The sequence below is a fragment of the Convolutriloba macropyga genome, unplaced genomic scaffold (assembly GCF_964194025.1).
Source record: "Convolutriloba macropyga unplaced genomic scaffold, txConMacr16.3 SCAFFOLD_995, whole genome shotgun sequence".
In the NCBI taxonomy this organism is placed as follows: Eukaryota; Metazoa; Xenacoelomorpha; order Acoela; family Convolutidae; genus Convolutriloba; species Convolutriloba macropyga.
In genome coordinates, this window is record NW_027451083.1 from 13,289 (window position 1) to 34,435 (window position 21,147).

At 42.4% G+C, this 21,147-nt stretch overlaps 1 protein-coding gene across 1 annotated transcript in view; it reads right to left on the reverse strand.

Moving 5' to 3' along the window:
• Positions 1-21,147, reverse strand: part of LOC142356394 (uncharacterized) — a 64,281-nt gene that overhangs the window by 11,885 nt on the left and 31,249 nt on the right. The window lies entirely within an intron of this gene.

Consider the following 21,147-nt stretch of genomic DNA (forward strand, 5'->3'; position numbering starts at 1 on the left):
GATTTAGAAAAATTTCAGATTAACATTAACTTTATGTACTATTTCGCAAGGTTCTAAACGCCCGTTGAAATAAAGAGTTCCTAAAAAAACATCATTCCATAACATGCCACTCCAGACAACCCAAGATAAGGTCGAGATCCAAACAGAGCTATGATGAAACCCACTCGAACGCACACCCGTGTGTTCCCAAAACGAAGTTACAGGGGCTGGACATCGATTCCAGTGCACAAAAATCTGGACTATGGTCTGAATTTGGTCAGATCAGAAATCACTTCGGTCCAAAAGGTTTAATCATCGTCTCTATAGTCTAGACCATGGTCTGGGATCTGCCATTTCAGAGGTCACCTCGCTTTGAAAAGACTGACCAGAGGTCTTTTTAATCTGGAAAGTTTGATCAGAGGTTGTTTCTTCCGAGATTAAAGACTAATTGTTGTGATAAACTTATTAAATTGTTTAAGATTGGAACAATGAATACTGCCGATGATGTAGCAACAAACGAAGAGTTCTGGTTGTCACAGACGAGGAACCGGGTCCGCTCAGATATCATTACACTTCATCCTCAGTTATCATATCAACCCCAGTTGCAAGGTCAACAAAAAGAACCTGTGACGTTCTCAGTCCTTTTTGTTAACCAGGTGCGGACATGCGACAAATAAAAGATCAAGCCTTTCAAAATAGATCAAGCCTTTCAAATAGATTAGCCTAATTAATGTGATAAACTTATTAAATAGTTTCATATTTTGAATGATGACTACTGATGATGCGAGCAACCGTGTGGCCTCAAGGGTCAACTCAACTTCTGGATACTATCCAAGTGTGGAAGAACTCCTTGTTGAGATGAACAATGATGTTGACTGCAAGGCTGTCACTCGGAAGCTCACAAAGGACTGGCTAGATTGCTTGCTGAGAGACACTCTACTGCATTTAAAAGAAGCTAAGTCATATTCAAAACCACTGAATCTTGTTGATAGTAAAATGAACACTTCGAATAGAATTCTTGATGAACAAATAATGGTTACCGAGGAAATAAAACAAAAGTTAATGGAGTTTAATATCAAACCATCAAACCAGTGGAAACATACAAGACAAATGAGAGACAAATTGTTAAGCCAGCCATAAACGATAACAAATTTTTTCGACAACTGAAAGTCATTGGTATAACTGAAAACAATGGAAAGTTTTCAAAAACGTCTGTTTAAGGACAAACAATCGATACAAAATCTAGCTGAAGAAAAGGGCGTTCAATTAGCTATTGAAGATTGCTTTCGATTAGGAAAGTATGATTCTACCAAGCATAGTCCAATTTTGGTGACGTGTCCGTCCATTTGGGATGCTAGGTTATGCTTAAGTAAAGCCATTGGAAGCAAGTTACATAGACGTAAGAAGATTTTAGTCATACCGGAGTTGTCTGCCGCTGATAAAGAAAAAGAGAAAAAGCTCATGAAGAAAAGATGCGAAATAATACAAAGTGGTTGCATCAAAAAATAGTTCAAGATACACAAGTTAAAGCTATTTTACGACAATCAAGAGGTAGCTCTTGGTTGACTACAATTCTCTCTTCTTACGGTCAACGTTCGGGGCACTGCTTTTGCTAAGAAACGAATACAGCTGACTAATTTTCTATCTAAGCCTTGTCCGCAGATTGTTTGCCTCACAAAAACTTGGCTTGATTCTGATTTTGACTCGAAGTCGACCTTCAAGGCTAACTACACTGTAGCAGCCATGGCTAACAGAGAGAAAGGTGCTCATGGTGGTGTTACCATTCTTCAAAGCAATAATGTAATTAGCAATGTCAAAAATTGCTCCTCTGATGATTTTATTGAAGTGCTGTTGAAGTGAAGACCGCTACTTGTCCTACACTTGTAATATGTTTGTATATTCCATCTAAAACAAGCAATTATCGTCCACCATGAAAAAAAATATTTGAATCACTTGGAAAGTTGTTGCAACAATTCAATGGTAGAACAATTATGACTGGCGATTTCAATGAGCCAACTGTTGACTGGGTCTCTTTCACATCAACACCTCATAATGATATTGAAAGTTTCTTCGACCTTTTAATACAAAAAGATTTTCTATAGATAGTTCAGGATGGTACACACGAGGGTGATCATATGCTGAAGTTAGTTTTTGCTAATTCTGACGACTTTTATCTACCTTTTAACTACATTATAAAAACTGATTTGAGTGACCATTTTGGCGTTTAAACTTGCATTGACCTGCCACAGCTTTATTCTCAAAAGTACTCTAGCTTTGATTTTCTTTCCCGTGATTGCTATTCCTCTATCAGTCAGATTCTGTCTTCTAGTTTGTTCTGCTTAGCATTAGATACAAAATCGCTGGATTTTGTACCCTTCTTTTTGCAATATCTGGATGATCTTCTTGACAGTTATACAACTAATAAACGATCGAGAAGGAGTAGTTTACCATAGTTTTATTCGTCCCACACTATTCAAGCTTTGAATAAACGCAACAACGTTGTTAAAAATCATTGGAAGTTTCCTTCTGCGTTGGTGGAAGAACTTAGCAGAGATGTAGACGTGTCAATAGAATTTGACACTGCGGTTTATCTTGATCAGTTTGCCTCAAATATTACTGGCGCATCAAGTTGTTTTCGTTTTATTAAGAGACTCAAGAGTGAGCTCTTAGTTACTGAAATGAGATCTGAAAATATAATTCATAAAGGGTATCCGTCCAATGCGAATGCTTTTAAAGCTTATATTATGACAGTCTATCAGCCTGCCATTGGTTTTTTTGATGACTTTGAACAACGGACCTTAAATGAGCTGTGCTTTACGATGGATGATATTCGACCCGCTCTATCTCAAGCTTCCCTCGGAAAAGGTTTTGTCAAATTTCCAGGTGACTTTCTTCGGATGGCTAGGGAGAGTTTACCTTATCATGTCATGAAACTCTATCAAAGCACTGCTGAAACGTCGACATATCCAAAATTATGGAAGAAAGCAATGATCATACCAACTTTGAAACGGGCTCCAAATTCTGCATTCAGTCTTACCGTCCAATTAGTAACTTAAGTAAACTATCCCTAGTGTTTGAACGAATTATTTTTAACGCTCTATATCTTTTTATCAGAAAGAGAATATATCCTCGTCAATTCGGAATTATGAAAGGACGCTAAACAATAACTCAACTTCTATTTTTGATCTTGATGAAATTTACAAAACTCATGACAAGGATTATGATGTATTTTGCCTATATTTAGATTTCAGCAAAGCTTTTGATTGTGTTCAACACTCAATATTTTAAAACAAATTGATAAGTTTTGAAATTGGTGGGACTTTTTTACGTTTGCTAGCTTCCTATTTACCGAACAGAGAACAGTATGTCAAGGCTGAAAGCTGTTTATCTTCGTGGGCTTTCGTTTCAAGTGGAGTTCCACAAGGTTCAATTTTGGGACCATTGCTTTTTCTGGTATTCATTAATGACCTACCTTCTGCTGGTGTGTCAAGTTTTTACCTCTTTGCTGGCGATGGGAAAGCACTGAAAAATGATTTGCAGACTTTACAAAACGACGTGCAGTCCTATTTGAATTGGGCCGCGACAAACTCAATGCTGTTTAATGTTTCCAAAACTCAGATTTTATGGGTTGGAAAGACCAAGGACCACTGCTCTTCATAAATTGGGGGTGATGTAGTTCACCCCGTGAATACAGTCAAAGATTTAGGTTTTTATTTTTCTGAAAATCTTCTAAATGGATTGACAATATTTTGAGAAGACTTGGCCTATGTTTCTTTCTTCTGACATCCCTCAAAAGAAATCTACGTTTTTACTTACCTCTTCAAACCAAGTTAGCAATGTTCAAATCATTCTTTTTGTCAACTCTCCTTTACGGATCTGAGATTCTCCCTCCTGTGCTGAACTAACAAAATTAGAGACTTTCCAAATTAAAAGTACTAAGTGGATTTGCTCAGCAAGCTCCTATCGAGACAGACTTTTGAAGTGTAAATTACTGCTGATTTGCTGCTTGCTGCAGTTCAAAGATCTTACAATGCTGAATAGAATCTTGACGGGCAAATATGATTCAATTGCGATGCAACTCATTTAAATTCAATACAATCAACGCTTGCGAAGCTCCTGCAAACCAATTTTGATTTCGAAGAGAACAAAGAAATCCATATGTGAAAAGAACTTTCTGTTTAGAGCTGTGAGACTGGGAAATTTAGTTCAAACTTGCACGAGTCTCAATTTTTTTATGGTTTCCTGTCTTTTTAAATGTGTACTTAAAATTCTTTTATTTGATTTTATTAATGCAAAATTTGATAATTATCATTTATGTGTTTATTCTGATTTCCTTTGATATAAAATGCCTTATGAAGCAATTAAGTCTTATACTTCTACTACTACTACTACTACTACTACTACTACTACTACTACTACTACTACTACTACTACTACTACTACTACTACTACTACTACTACTACTACTACTACTACTACTACTACTACTACTACTACTACTACTACTACTACTACTACTACTACTACTACTACTACTACTACTACTACTACTACTACTACTGTTTCAACACTTTAATTCCAAATATGAAATAAAGGCACGGTTGGCAACAAATACAAACAAAACAAGAAGAGTTATTTGTTTGGTTATTCTGTGAAGTGCTGTACGACGAAATTGCTGAAGGCATTCTTTGACACGGTTGCTGCTTTCTCCTGCAATCTGGTGAACGATACTTTGTTTCGTACACAGTCTCCTTCGATTTGACTCATCCATGTTTTCCGTTGCCCCCCAGGAGCGCGTCTAGCATGGACGTATTGATCGGGCGGGTCCCAATCGAAGGCACTGCGGGCTAATCTTCCTGGTTCCATTCTCTGGATGTGTCCGTACCATTTTATCCGTTTGAGCATGATCATCGTGGATAGTTGGGGCATTCGTGATCTTGACATAATTTCTTCGTTCGTTGCTTTCTCCATATATGACACACGTAGAATTCTCCGAAGACAACCACAGTGGAAACTCTCAAGTTTTCTCTCCATTAATTTCGAAAGAGTCCAAGTCTCTGAGCTGTACAGCACGGCTGATAAAACGAGTGCTTTGTACAAATTGCACTTGAGGTGCACGCTGAGCTGCTTGCTCTTCCAGAGATTTTGGAAGTTAGCAAACCGTTGTCTACCTTCTGCAAGTTTGCAATTGACTTCCTGCAGGTCTCCATGCTTGAGGCTGACATATGATCCGAGATACCTGAACGCTTCTATGTTTTCAAACTCGTTTCCGAGAACATCTTGTACTTTGCAGGAAAACACGCGTGTGGCAACTGCTTTAGGTTTGCCACAGTATCTCGATTGGTGAACTTTTCGGCCATTGACTGTTTTGAACTTTCTTTCACACTTGTCACAGGTAAGGCTCGCCTCTAGTTGCTCGAACTTTGACCTGTCGACGACATTCTTTGACAAACCGGCTTTGCAGAATCTTGTTTGGTGCACTTTGCGTCCGGTAACTGTACTGAATTGCCGCTGACAATTCTGACATCTTAAAGACTCTTGGTCAGCCACCACTGACCGACTCTCATTTTCTAGCGACTCTGAATCTGCTACCGCAGATTGTTGTTGTGAAGCTACCAACGCTGGCTTAGCCACCGCTAAGCTTTTCAATCTTAGCTTCCGGCCATCTTGTGTTTCGAACCAGCCCGCTTTCTTTTTCGTTCCCAGCAGCACCTCCGTGCTGATGGTTAGTCGTGACTGGCTAGATGTCTCTGCCAGGAGTCCTAGTTTGCCTTTATGTGTTCCGGTGAGTATCTCCACGTTCTGTTGGATACTAGGCACTGCAACAACATTTGGGCTGTCGCATTTTACGCCCATATTCTTTGTTTTGGCCACATTAATCTTCAGACCAGCGGCTTCCGCAAGGGCCTCGATTCGATGTAGGTTTTCTTGCACGTCACTGTCTGAGACCCCCACGAGAGCAACATCATCAGCAAAATCTAAGTCAGCCACCAATCTCCCAATGTCTAATCCTCCATGCACCGAGTTAGCCAAAATATAGTTGATGACAAGGCCGAATAGGATTGGGGACCACACATCACCCTGCCTAACGCCCGTTCTGACATCAAATAAGCGTCCTTTCTCACCTTCGGTTTTGACTCGACATTTGAATCCATCATAGCTGTTTCTTATGATGTTTATCACTTTTTGCGGGAGACCATAGTGTTTCATTATCTGGTACATCTGCTCACGATCGACAGAATCGAATGCCGCTCGAAAGTCTATGAAACAAAAGCTAATATCCAATTGAAACGCCATTGATTTCTCTATTATTTGACGCAGGGCAAAGAGTTGATCGGCGCATCCTCTGCTTTTTCTGAAGCCGCACTGCTCTTCCCTTAAGACGCGATCCACTGAATCTTTGCATCGATTGAGAATAACGGAAGCGAACACTTTGCCTGGTACTGACAATAGAGAGATCCCTCGGTGGTTCGAACACTCTGACCTCTTTCCTTTACTCTTGTATAATGGGACAATTTCTGCTACCTTCCAGTCATCGGGCAGAACTTCCGTCGACCAACACTTATCTATGATGTCCCAGAGCCACTCGACAATACCCTTGTGTGCTTTCAACATCTCACAGGAAATGTTATCGGGTCCACTTGCCTTGCCATTCTTCAACCTGCGGACAGCTTCAAGCACTTCTTCAAATCGAATTGGGCTCAGGTCAATCGACAAGCTTTCAGCTGCTTCTTCGGGATCCAATCTCGTACTGCAACTGGATGTTGAGGGATTCAGGAGTTGACTAAAATGTTCCGTCCAGCGTTCAAGTCGTTCCTCTTTCGTCCGTAAGTTGACGCCAGTGCTTGAAACTAATTTGGTCAACTGGGGACTCCAGTTTCGGCAAATCTACTGTGATGCCCCAAAAACCTCCTTCAAGTTGCCTCTGTCCGCAAAGCTCTGCACTTCTTGGCCTTTGCGTTCAAGCCATGCCCGTTTGTCTGCACGTAGAGCTTTTCTGACTTCCTTACAGCAGTTTGTGAACTCTAACAACGCCACCGCGCTGCTGTGTTTCTTCAACTGTAGATCAGCTCGTTTCCGGATAAGTTCCAGAGAATCTGGAGAAATCCAAGGTTTGTTCACTCGCTTGTCCGGAAGGAGGCATTTAACTGCTGCTTGGTTCAGGGCTTTTCGAAAATTGTCCCAAGACTGCTCTGTATTCTCGAAATCGCCGCTCTTATCAAGATGTAACTTGACCTCCTGCGTGAATAAGTCACGCGTTGTTTCATCTTGCAGCTTTTCAGAACTGATTCTGGGCGTGAAACATGGCTTTTTAGACAAAAGTTTCATAGATACTTCCGCAATGACCAGTTCATGATCGGTAATTGTGGTTTTGCCTCTTCTGGTCCTCACATTCGTCAGACATCCTCTGTATCTCTCTGCAAACAGAATGTGATCCAGCATCTTTTTTCGACAACTCGTATCGGGAGGGTTGTAGGTGTACCGATGCACTTGTCGATGCTGGAACCATGTACCACCTACGAGCAATTTGTGTGAAGTGCAAAATGATAACAACTTTTCCGAGTTTTCATTTTCTTCACCCATTCCAAACGGGCCTCTGCAGCTCATGGTGTCATTCAACTGGTGTCCAGGCTCTGCATTGAGGTCACCGATGACACAAATACGCTCCCTATGTTTGAAGCTGGAAACTAGGTCTGAAAGTTGACTCCGAAACAAATCCTTCTCTTGGAGACTAGCTTCATTCGTAGGTGCGTAGCAGACAACAACAGCTAGATTGGCTCTCCTCCGAGCCGCGAACTTGACGTAGCAAATACGTTCACTTAGAGCCACTTGTTCTACGATGCTGTTTATCAATGACTTCTTTACAGCAACGCCCACTCCTCCTTGTCTCGACTTTACACCAGACAACCACGAGTCAGACAGGTAGAGCTTGTGGTCTCCGAGATCAATTTCTTGCTCCTGCAATCTCGTGTCCTGCACTCCCAGAATATCCAACTTGTATTGCGCCAGATCCATTTTCAAAGCCTCTAAAGATCCGGCTTTGGTCAGTGTTCTGACGTTTAAAGTTGCAATTCTGAGTTGGTTCCTCGGGAGATTCTTAGCACCCCTTACCCGGGACTCGGGGCCATGGTTGAATGTACTCATTGCTTTGGTGTTTGAAGGCTGAGATACGACTAGTTGCGCCACAAACTAGAAGACCAGTGCCTCGTTAGCTCGACCATGTGAGCGGAGGGCCGCAGCACATGACCTACCCCCAGGGGACACCACGTGGAGGTGAGGTTGGATTTTGTCCCCCACTACTACTACTACTACTACTACTACTACTACTACTACTACTACTACTACTACTACTACTACTACTACTACTACTACTACTACTACTACTACTACTACTACTACTACTACTACTACTACTACTGTTTCAACACTTTAATTCCAAATATGAAATAAAGGCACGGTTGGCAACAAATACAAACAAAACAAGAAGAGTTATTTGTTTGGTTATTCTGTGAAGTGCTGTACGACGAAATTGTTGAAGGCATTCTTTGACCCGGTTGCTGATTTCTCCTGCAATCTGGTGAACGATACTTTGTTTCGTACACAGTCTCCTTCGATTTGACTCATCCACGTTTTCCGTTGCCCCCCAGGAGCGCGTCTAGCATGGACGTATTGATCGGGCGGGTCCCAATCGAAGGCACTGCGGGCTAATCTTCCTGGTTCCATTCTCTGGATGTGTCCGTACCATTTTATCCGTTTGAGCATGATCATCGTGGTTAGTTGGGGCATTCGTGATCTTGACATAATTTCTTCGTTCGTTGCTTTCTCCAGATATGACACACGTAGAATTCTCTGAAGACAACCACAGTGGAAACTCTCAAGTTTTCTCTCCATTAATTTCGAAAGAGTCCAAGTCTCTGAGCTGTACAGCACGGCTGATAAAACGAGTGCTTTGTACAAATTGCACTTGAGGTGCACGCTGAGCTGCTTGCTCTTCCAGAGATTTTGGAAGTTAGCAAACCGTTGTCTACCTTCTGCAAGTTTGCAATTGACTTCCTGCAGGTCTCCATGCTTGAGGCTGACATATGATCCGAGATACTTGAACGCTTCTATGTTTTCAAACTCGTTTCCGAGAACATCTTGTACTTTGCAGGAAAACACGCGTGCGGCAACTGCTTTAGGTTTGCCACAGTATCTCGATTGGTGAACTTTTCGGCCATTGACTGTTTTGAACTTTCTTTCACAATTGTCACAGGTAAGGCTCGCCTCTAGTTGCTCGAACTTTGACTTGTCGACGACATTCTTTGACAAACCGGCTTTGCAGAATCTTGTTTGGTGCACTTTGCGTCCGGTAACTGTACTGAATTGCCGCTGACAATTCTGACATCTTAAAGACTCTTGGTCAGCCACCACTAACCGACTCTCATTTTCTAGCGACTCTGAATCTGCTACCGCAGATTGTTGTTGTGAAGCTACCAACGCTGGCTTAGCCACCGCTAAGCTTTTCAATCTTAGCTTCCGACCATCTTGTGTTTCGAACCAGCCCGCTTTCTTTTTCGTTCCCAGCAGCACCTCCGTGCTGATGGTTAGTCGTGACTGGCTAGATGTCTCTGCCAGGAGTCCTAGTTTGCCTTTATGTGTTCCAGTGAGTATCTCCACGTTCTGTTGGATACTAGGCACTGCAACAACATTTGGGCTGTCGCATTTTACGCCCATATTCTTTGTTTTGGCCACATTAATCTTCAGACCAGCGGCTTCCGCAAGGGCCTCGATTCGATGTAGGTTTTCTTGCACCTCACTGTCTGAGACCCCCACGAGAGCAACATCATCAGCAAAATCTAAGTCAGCCACCAATCTCCCAATGTCTAATCCTCCATGCACCGAGTTAGCCAAAATGTAGTTGATGACAAGGCCGAATAGGATTGGGGACCACACATCACCCTGCCTAACGCCCGTTCTGACATCAAATAAGCGTCCTTTCTCACCTTCGGCTTTGACTCGACATTTGAATCCATCATAGCTGTTTCTTATGATGTTTATCACTTTTTGCGGAAGACCATAGTGTTTCATTATCTGGTACATCTGCTCACGATCGACAGAATCGAATGCCGCTCGAAAGTCTATGAAACAAAAGCTAATATCCAATTGAAACGCCATTGATTTCTCTATTATTTGACGCAGGGCAAAGAGTTGATCGGCGCATCCTCTGCTTTTTCTGAAGCCGCACTGCTCTTCCCTTAAGACGCGATCCACTGGATCTTTGCATCGATTGAGAATAACGGAAGCGAACACTTTGCCTGGTACTACTACTACTACTACTACTACTACTACTACTACTACTACTACTACTACAACTACTACTAATACTACTACTACTACTACTACTACTACTACTACTACTACTACTACTACTACTACTACTACTACTACTACTACTACTACTACTACTACTACTACAACTACTACTAATACTACTACTACTACTACTACTACTACTACTACTACTACTACTACTACTACTACTACTACTACTGCTACTACTACTACTGCTACTACTACTACTACTGCTACTACTACTACTACTACTACTACTACTACTACTACTACTACTACTACTACTACTACTACTACTACTACTACTAGAAGACCAGTGCCTCGTTAGCTCGACCATGTGAGCGGAGGGCCGCAGCACATGACCTACCCCCAGGGGACACCACGTGGAGGTGAGGTTGGATTTTGTCCCCCACTACTACTACTACTACTACTACTACTACTACTACTACTACTACTACTACTACTACTACTAATACTACTACTGTTTCAACACTTTAATTCCAAATATGAAATAAAGGCACGGTTGGCAACAAATACAAACAAAACAAGAAGAGTTATTTGTTTGGTTATTCTGTGAAGTGCTGTACGACGAAATTGTTGAAGGCATTCATTGACCCGGTTGCTGATTTCTCCTGCAATCTGGTGAACGATACTTTGTTTCGTACACAGTCTCCTTCGATTTGACTCATCCACGTTTTCCGTTGCCCCCCAGGAGCGCGTCTAGCATGGACGTATTGATCGGGCGGGTCCCAATCGAAGGCACTGCGGGCTAATCTTCCTGGTTCCATTCTCTGGATGTGTCCGTACCATTTTATCCGTTTGAGCATGATCATCGTGGTTAGTTGGGGCATTCGTGATCTTGACATAATTTCTTCGTTCGTTGCTTTCTCCAGATATGACACACGTAGAATTCTCTGAAGACAACCACAGTGGAAACTCTCAAGTTTTCTCTCCATTAATTTCGAAAGAGTCCAATTCTCTGAGCTGTACAGCACGGCTGATAAAACGAGTGCTTTGTACAAATTGCACTTGAGGTGCACGCTGAGCTGCTTGCTCTTCCAGAGATTTTGGAAGTTAGCAAACCGTTGTCTACCTTCTGCAAGTTTGCAATTGACTTCCTGCAGGTCTCCATGCTTGAGGCTGACATATGATCCGAGATACTTGAACGCTTCTATGTTTTCAAACTCGTTTCCGAGAACATCTTGTACTTTGCAGGAAAACACGCGTGCGGCAACTGCTTTAGGTTTGCCACAGTATCTCGATTGGTGAACTTTTCGGCCATTGACTGTTTTGAACTTTCTTTCACATTTGTCACAGGTAAGGCTCGCCTCTAGTTGCTCGAACTTTGACTTGTCGACGACATTCTTTGACAAACCGGCTTTGCAGAATCTTGTTTGGTGCACTTTGCGTCCGGTAACTGTACTGAATTGCCGCTGACAATTCTGACATCTTAAAGACTCTTGGTCAGCCACCACTGACCGACTCTCATTTTCTAGCGACTCTGAATCTGCTACCGCAGATTGTTGTTGTGAAGCTACCAACGCTGGCTTAGCCACCGCTAAGCTTTTCAATCTTAGCTTCCGGCCATCTTGTGTTTCGAACCAGCCCGCTTTCTTTTTCGTTCCCAGCAGCACCTCCGTGCTGATGGTTAGTCGTGACTGGCTAGATGTCTCTGCCAGGAGTCCTAGTTTGCCTTTATGTGTTCCGGTGAGTATCTCCACGTTCTGTTGGATACTAGGCACTGCAACAACATTTGGGCTGTCGCATTTTACGCCCATATTCTTTGTTTTGGCCACATTAATCTTCAGACCAGCGGCTTCCGCAAGGGCCTCGATTCGATGTAGGTTTTCTTGCACCTCACTGTCTGAGACCCCCACGAGAGCAACATCATCAGCAAAATCTAAGTCAGCCACCAATCTCCCAATGTCTAATCCTCCATGCACCGAGTTAGCCAAAATGTAGTTGATGACAAGGCCGAATAGGATTGGGGACCACACATCACCCTGCCTAACGCCCGTTCTGACATCAAATAAGCTTCCTTTCTCACCTTCGGCTTTGACTCGACATTTGAATCCATCATAGCTGTTTCTTATGATGTTTATCACTTTTTGCGGAAGACCATAGTGTTTCATTTTCTGGTACATCTGCTCACGATCAACAGAATCGAATGCCGCTCGAAAGTCTATGAAACAAAAGCTAATATCCAATTGAAACGCCATTGATTTCTCTATTATTTGACGCAGGGCAAAGAGTTGATCGGCGCATCCTCTGCTTTTTCTGAAGCCGCACTGCTCTTCCCTTAAGACGCGATCCACTGAATCTTTGCATCGATTGAGAATAACGGAAGCGAACACTTTGCCTGGTACTACTACTACTACTACTACTACTACTACTACTACTACTACTACTACTACTACTACTACTACTACTACTACTACAACTACTACTAATACTACTACTACTACTACTACTACTACTACTACTACTACTACTACTACTACTACTACTACAACTACTACTAATACTACTACTACTACTACTACTACTACTACTACTACTACTACTACTACTACTACTACTACTACTACTACTACTGCTACTACTACTACTGCTACTACTACTACTACTGCTACTACTACTACTACTACTACTACTACTACTACTACTACTACTACTACTACTACTACTACTACTACTACTACTACTACTACTACTACTACTACTACTACTACTACTACTACTACTACTACTACTACTACTACTACTACTACTACTACTACTACTACTACTACTACTACTACTACTACTACTACTGCTACTACTACTACTACTGCTACTACTACTACTACTGCTACTACTACTACTACTACTACTACTACTACTACTACTACTACTACTACTACTACTACTACTACTACTACTACTACTACTACTACTACTACTGCTGCTGCTGCTGCTGCTACTACTACTACTACTACTACTACTACTACTATTACTACTACTACTACTACTACTACTACTACTACTACTACTACTACTACTACTACTACTACTACTACTACTACTACTACTACTACTACTACTACTACTACTACTACTACTACTGTTTCAACACTTTAATTCCAAATATGAAATAAAGGCACGGTTGGCAACAAATACAAACAAAACAAGAAGAGTTTTTTGTTTGGTTATTCTGTGAAGTGCTGTACGACGAAATTGTTGAAGGCATTCTTTGACCCGGTTGCTGCTTTCTCCTGCAATCTGGTGAACGATACTTTGTTTCGTACACAGTCTCCTTCGATTTGACTCATCCACGTTTTCCGTTGCCCCCCAGGAGCGCGTCTAGCATGGACGTATTGATCGGGCGGGTCCCAATCGAAGGCACTGCGAGCTAATCTTCCTGGTTCCATTCTCTGGATGTGTCCGTACCATTTTATCCGTTTGAGCATGATCATCGTGGATAGTTGGGGCATTCGTGATCTTGACATAATTTCTTCGTTCGTTGCTTTCTCCAGATATGACACACGTAGAATTCTCCGAAGACAACCACAGTGGAAACTCTCAAGTTTTCTCTCCATTAATTTCGAAAGAGTCCAAGTCTCTGAGCTGTACAGCACGGCTGATAAAACAAGTGCTTTGTACAAATTGCACTTGAGGTGCACGCTGAGCTGCTTGCTCTTCCAGAGATTTTGGAAGTTAGCAAACCGTTGTCTACCTTCTGCAAGTTTGCAATTGACTTCCTGCAGGTCTCCATGCTTGAGGCTGACATATGATCCGAGATACTTGAACGCTTCTATGTTTTCAAACTCGTTTCCGAGAACATCTTGTACTTTGCAGGAAAACACGCGTGTGGCAACTGCTTTAGGTTTGCCACAGTATCTCGATTGGTGAACTTTTCGGCCATTGACTGTTTTGAACTTTCTTTCACACTTGTCACAGGTAAGGCTCGCCTCTAGTTGCTCGAACTTTGACTTGTCGACGACATTCTTTGACAAACCGGCTTTGCAGAATCTTGTTTGGTGCACTTTGCGTCCGGTAACTGTACTGAATTGCCGCTGACAATTCTGACATCTTAAAGACTCTTGGTCAGCCACCACTGACCGACTCTCATTTTCTAGCTACTCTGAATCTGCTACCGCAGATTGTTGTTGTGAAGCTACCAACGCTGGCTTAGCCTCCGCTAAGCTTTTCAATCTTAGCTTCCGGCCATCTTGTATTTCGAACCAGCCCGCTTTCTTTTTCGTTCCAAGCAGCACCTCCGTGCTGATGGTTAGTCGTGACTGGCTAGATGTCTCTTCCAGGAGTCCTAGTTTGCCTTTATGTGTTCCAGTGAGTATCTCCACGTTCTGTTGGATACTAGGCACTGCAACAACATTTTGGCTGTCGCATTTTACGCCCATATTCTTTGTTTTGGCCACATTAATCTTCAGACCAGCGGCTTCCGCAAGGGCCTCGATTCGATGTAGGTTTTCTTGCACCTCACTGTCTGAGACCCCCACGAGAGCAACATCATCAGCAAAATCTAAGTCAGCCACCAATCTCCCAATGTCTAATCCTCCATGCACCGAGTTAGCCAAAATGTAGTTGATGACGAGGCCGAATAGGATTGGCGACCACACATCACCCTGCCTAACGCCCGTTCTGACATCAAATAAGCGTCCTTTCTCACCTTCGGCTTTGACTCGACATTTGAATCCATCATAGCTGTTTCTTATGATGTTTATCACTTTTTGCGGAAGACCATAGTGTTTCATTATCTGGTACATCTGCTCACGATCAACAGAATCGAATGCCGCTCGAAAGTCTATGAAACAAAAGCTAATATCCAATTGAAACGCCATTGATTTCTCTATTATTTGACGCAGGGCAAAGAGTTGATCGGCGCATCCTCTGCTTTTTCTGAAGCCGCACTGCTCTTCCCTTAAGACGCGATCCACTGAATCTTTGCATCGATTGAGAATAACGGAAGCGAACACTTTGCCTGGTACTGACAATAGAGAGATCCCTCGGTGGTTCGAACACTCTGACCTCTTTCCTTTACTCTTGTATAATGGGACAATTTCTGCTACCTTCCAGTCATCGGGCAGAACTTCCGTCGACCAACACTTATCTATGATGTCCCAGAGCCACTCGACAATACCCTTGTGTGCTTTCAACATCTCACAGGAAATGTTATCGGGTCCACTTGCCTTGCCATTCTTCAACCTGCGGACAGCTTCAAGCACTTCTTCAAATCGAATTGGGCTCAGGTCAATCGACAAGCTTTCAGCTGCTTCTTCGGGATCCAATCTCGTACTGCAACTGGATGTTGAGGGATTCAGGAGTTGACTAAAATGTTCCGTCCAGCGTTCAAGTCGTTCCTCTTTCGTCCGTAAGTTGACGCCAGTGCTTGAAACTAATTTGGTCAACTGGAGACTCCAGTTTCGGCAAATCTGCTGTGATGCCCCAAAAACCTCCTTCAAGTTGCCTCTGTCCGCAAAGCTCTGCACTTCTTGGCCTTTGCGTTCAAGCCATGCCCGTTTGTCTGCACGTAGAGCTTTTCTGACTTCCTTACAGCAGTTTGTGAACTCTAACAACGCCACCGCGCTGCTGTGTTTCTTCAACTGTAGATCAGCTCGTTTCCGGATAAGTTCCAGAGAATCTGGAGAAATCCAAGGTTTGTTCACTCGCTTGTCCGGAAGGAGGCATTTAACTGCTGCTTGGTTCAGGGCTTTTCGAAAATTGTCCCAAGACTGCTCTGTATTCTCGAAATCGCCGCTCTTATCAAGATGTAACTTGACCTCCTGCGTGAATAAGTCACGCGTTGTTTCATCTTGCAGCTTTGCAGAACTGATTCTGGGCGTGAAACATGGCTTTTTAGACAAAAGTTTCATAGATACTTCCGCAATGACCAGTTCATGATCGGTAATTGTGGTTTTGCCTCTTCTGGTCCTCACATTCGTCAGACATCCTCTGTATCTCTCTGCAAACAGAATGTGATCCAGCATCTTTTTTCGAAAACTCGGATCGGGAGGGTTGTAGGTGTACCGATGCACTTGTCGATGCTGGAACCATGTACCACCTACGAGCAATTTGTGTGAAGTGCAAAATGATAACAACTTTTCCGAGTTTTCATTTTCTTCACCCATTCCAAACGGGCCTCTGCAGCTCATGATGTCATTCAACTGGTGTCCAGGCTCTGCATTGAGGTCACCGATGACACAAATACGCTCCCTATGTTTGAAGCTGGAAACTAGGTCTGAAAGTTGACTCCAAAACAAATCCTTCTCTTGGAGACTAGCTTCATTCGTAGGTGCGTAGCAGACAACAACAGCTAGATTGGCTCTCCTTCGAGCCGCGAACTTGACGTAGCAAATACGTTCACTTAGAGCCACTTGTTCTACGATGCTGTTTATCAATGACTTCTTTACAGCAACGCCCACTCCTCCTTGTCTCGACTTTACACCAGACAACCACGAGTCAGACAGGTAGAGCTTGTGGTCTCCGAGATCAATTTCTTGCTCCTGCAATCTCGTCTCCTGAACTCCCAGAATATCCAACTTGTATTGCGCCAGATCCATTTTCAAAGCCTCTAAAGATCCGGCTTGGGTCAGTGTTCTGACGTTTAAAGTTGCAATTCTGAGTTGGTTCCTCGGGAGATTCTTAGCACCCCTTACCCGGGACTCGGGGCCATGGTTGAATGTACTCATTGCTTTGGTGTTTGAAGGCTGAGATACGACTAGTTGCGCCACAAACTAGAAGACCAGTGCCTCGTTAGCTCGACCATGTGAGCGGAGGGCCGCAGCACATGACCTACCCCCAGGGGACACCACGTGGAGGTGAGGTTGGATTTTGTCCCCCACTACTACTACTACTACTACTACTACTACTACTACTACTACTACTACTACTACTACTACTACTACTACTACTACTACTACTACTACTACTACTACTACTACTACTACTACTACTACTACTACTACTACTACTACTACTACTACTACTACTACTACTACTACTACTACTACTACTACTACTACTACTACTACTACTACTACTACTACTACTACTACTACTACTACTACTACTACTACTACTACTACTACTACTACTACTGTTTGAACACTTAAATTCCATAAAGAAATAAAGGAACAATGACAATAAGTACAAACAAATTAATAAAATGCATATAAGTTTGAGATTATCAGGGTTTATTTAATCCAGGAAATGCTGTTTGACAAAACTGTTGAAGCGGGATTTAGACTCTCTTTTCGCTTTCTGTCGTAAGGTGATGTAGCTCATGTTGTTCCTTGAGCAATCTTCTTCAAGTTGATCCATCCACGTCTTGCGTTGACCCCCTGGAGCTCGTTTAGCATATCGATATTTTTCTGTCGGCTCCCAGGTGAAGGCTCGGAGCGCTAGACGATCGTCATTCATCCTCAGGATATGGCCAAACCATTTCAACCGATTAATCATGATCATTGCAGAAAGTGTCGACATACGTGATCTAGCCAGTACTTCTTCATTTGTCACCCTCTCCAGATATGAAAAACATAGTATCCTTCGCAGACAACTGGTGTGAAAGCTCTCAAGTTTCCGTTGCGTTGATTTATTCATGGTCCACGTTTCAGAGCTATATAAGACCACTGATAACACGAGAGCTCTGTATAACTTGCATTTGAGGGGAATACTAAGTTGTTTGCTCTTCCAAAGCTTCTGAAAGCTCGCAAATTGCTGTCTCCCTTCCGCCAGCTTGACACTGATTTCCTTTAGGTCACCATGTTGCAAGCTCACGAAAGAACCGAGATACTTGAAAGCTTCTACATTTTCGAACTCCACTCCATCTCGATCGTGGACATTACAGGAGAAAATGCGAGATCTTCCAGCCTTTTCTTTGCCGCAGTATCGTGACTCGTGAATTCGTCGGCCTTTCACAGTTGCGAATTTCCTAGTGCACTTCTGACAAGTGAGGCTTTTCTCTAGCCCAACAAACTTTGACGCGCTGTCTTTGACCCTCTTCGAATTCTTAGACTTGCAGAATCTGGCTTCATGCACTTTGCAGCCTCTTGCAGTGTCGAAGCGACGTTTACAACCTGAACATACACAACTATCGTCATCAGAGACCGCAGATGATCTTTTATTCGCCGTAGACACTAGATCGGCAACCACTGACCTCTCGTCGCTGCTAACTGTCACAAGCTCAGCCTCCGCTGAACTCTTCAGTCTCAGTACTCATTGCATTGGGTTTTAAGGCTAATATACAACTAGTCGCGCCACCAACTAGAGGACCCTTGCCTCGTTAGCTCGGTGGTACTATGCATCTGCCCTGCGGGCAGCTGCTGCACCACTTACCCCAGGGGACACCGCGGGGAGGGGAGGTTGGATTTTGCCCCCCACTACTACTACTACTACTACTACTACTACTACTACTACTACTACTACTACTACTACTACTACTACTACTACTACTACTACTACTACTACTACTACTACTACTACTACTACTACTACTACTACTACTACTACTACTACTACTACTACTACTACTACTACTACTACTACTACTACTACTACTACTACTACTACTACTACTACTACTACTACTACTACTACTACTACTACTACTACTACTACTACTACTACTACTACTACTACTACTACTACTACTACTACTACTACTATTACTACTACTACTACTTCTACTACTACTACTACTACTACTACTACTACTACTACTACTACTACTACTATTACCACTACTACTACTACTACTACTACTACTACTACTACTACTACTACTACTACTACTACTACTACTACTACTACTACTACTACTACTACTACTACTACTACTACTACTACTACTACTACTACTACTACTACTACTACTACTACTACTACTACTACTACTACTACTACTACTACTACTACTACTACTACTACTACTACTACTACTACTACTTAGAGGTTTTACGCTGTTGCTAGAGTAATTTCAGTAGTCGGATATCCTCGGCGTAAAATTTATAGGGGGACCCTCAAACTAGAAAAAAACGGAGATCAATAAGTGAACACACCCGGAAGCTCGTATGACGGTCTTGGTCTCTATCGACCAAAAAAACTTCCTGAACACAAAATGTTACGGAAATACCTTCTAATACAGCAAAACACTAAGTAGTCGGGCATTTTGTGTTTTTGACAATTCATACCGTGGAATATTTTTTTTTTGAAGAGTGAAATTTTTGTGAGTTTTTTGTGATGTCGGAAAACCATTTTTTGTCAGTGTGTTGAACTCCTGGTCAATTTTAGCATCTGTTTCCGCGTTTTTAGATCTATTGTAATGGGGAATTGGGTTTTTCAAGTTTTCACCGTCTAGCAGTAGGCTCCTCTCTCTTTGGGTCATATAGTAGTACTTCCTTCTGTGCAATGTTATTTGAATATTTCAGATTACTTTGAACTTTAAATGAAGGATGCATTGCTGCCAGTTAGGTTTGGACAAGTTTACATGACTTTGGGGACGAAAAGAAACCAGTACAACCCCAATCAGAGCATCTATGATCTCATTTTTAGCCATCAGCGAAGTTAGAGGGGATGCTTGTACTTGCATCGCACAGAGCCTTTTCGCTTCAATTTTTGATACAGACTGACCGGCCTTGAACTGTATTAGAATGTTAGAGTCGATGGCATCTACGAAATTCGCTGTGCTGCAAGTGGTTAGAGGGAGAAAACACAGTCAAAAAGTGAGACGAGACGCCGCTGCTAAATTCACAGATATCATCACCACAGTGGCGAGAGGGGAACACTGCTGCAAAGAAAGCATTGGAGAGTGTCCATATACAATGTACTTGCTGTTCCTAGTGCATTTTGGAAGTTTAAAAACAAAAAAACGCTAAAAATTGAAGAACTTTGTACATTTTCTCATTTTAAAAATTTGTACTTAAATCTTTGAAAAAAATCATTTTTTTCAACTTTCGGACCTCTTCCATGGCAGGAAAAGGTTGGAGTTGGTCCCCTGAGAGAAGCTAGAACAATTTTAGTACCAAGGTTTATGACCAAAGCAACTATTTGAGGCTGGAAAATAAGGCTTTATCAGCGCGGTCTGTTCTCACTAGTACCAGAACTCTCAGATCAGTACGTTTTCTCAGATAGTGTTGCTAGTGTTGTTTTTTCAACCTAAACTCATACAGTAGTCACATGCGAGTCTTTTTGGATAAATTGCATGACACAGGAACCCTTTGATAGGTAATGGTGAGCGAATTAGAGTTCACCGGCCATTACTTTTTTTGACTACCAAACTCAGGCCATCCCCCCTCAGTGCCTAACACAAAACTAATCGAAGTTTTCAATAGCCCGGTAGATCCTTCACTAGCAACCGCGTTGATTAAACCATATCAGTTACCTCCAAGAAAATGGGCTTAAAAATCTCCTGTCATTGCAGGTTTAATTAGGTATAAGCGCTACAGCTATTCTTGCTTTCACAGCTCTGTCCTATTGTTTCCAAAGTGCCTAAATAGGCGTATGGAGTCGAAAAAATACCCTAGTTACTGTTAGCAGTCTCAAAATTTTCCCTTTTGTGGGGAAAAAGGCTCATGAACGATTTAGCAACAAAAATTTAGCACGGACCCCGCTGCTAGCCTACATTGATTTTTAAATGCGTCAAACTTCAAATCAGTTATCCAATAGCTAAACTAGCAACTGGTTTACTAAAGAGCAATGTCTACTTGATGGAGAGCAGTTTTTTAAATGTGGTAAATGTAAGTATTGGGGTAGTAGTGGCAGTAGTGGGGTAGGAGCCTATCAGGCGGGTCCGTGGCTTTCTGTTGAAAATTCAAATCTAGCTCAATAATGAGCACAGTA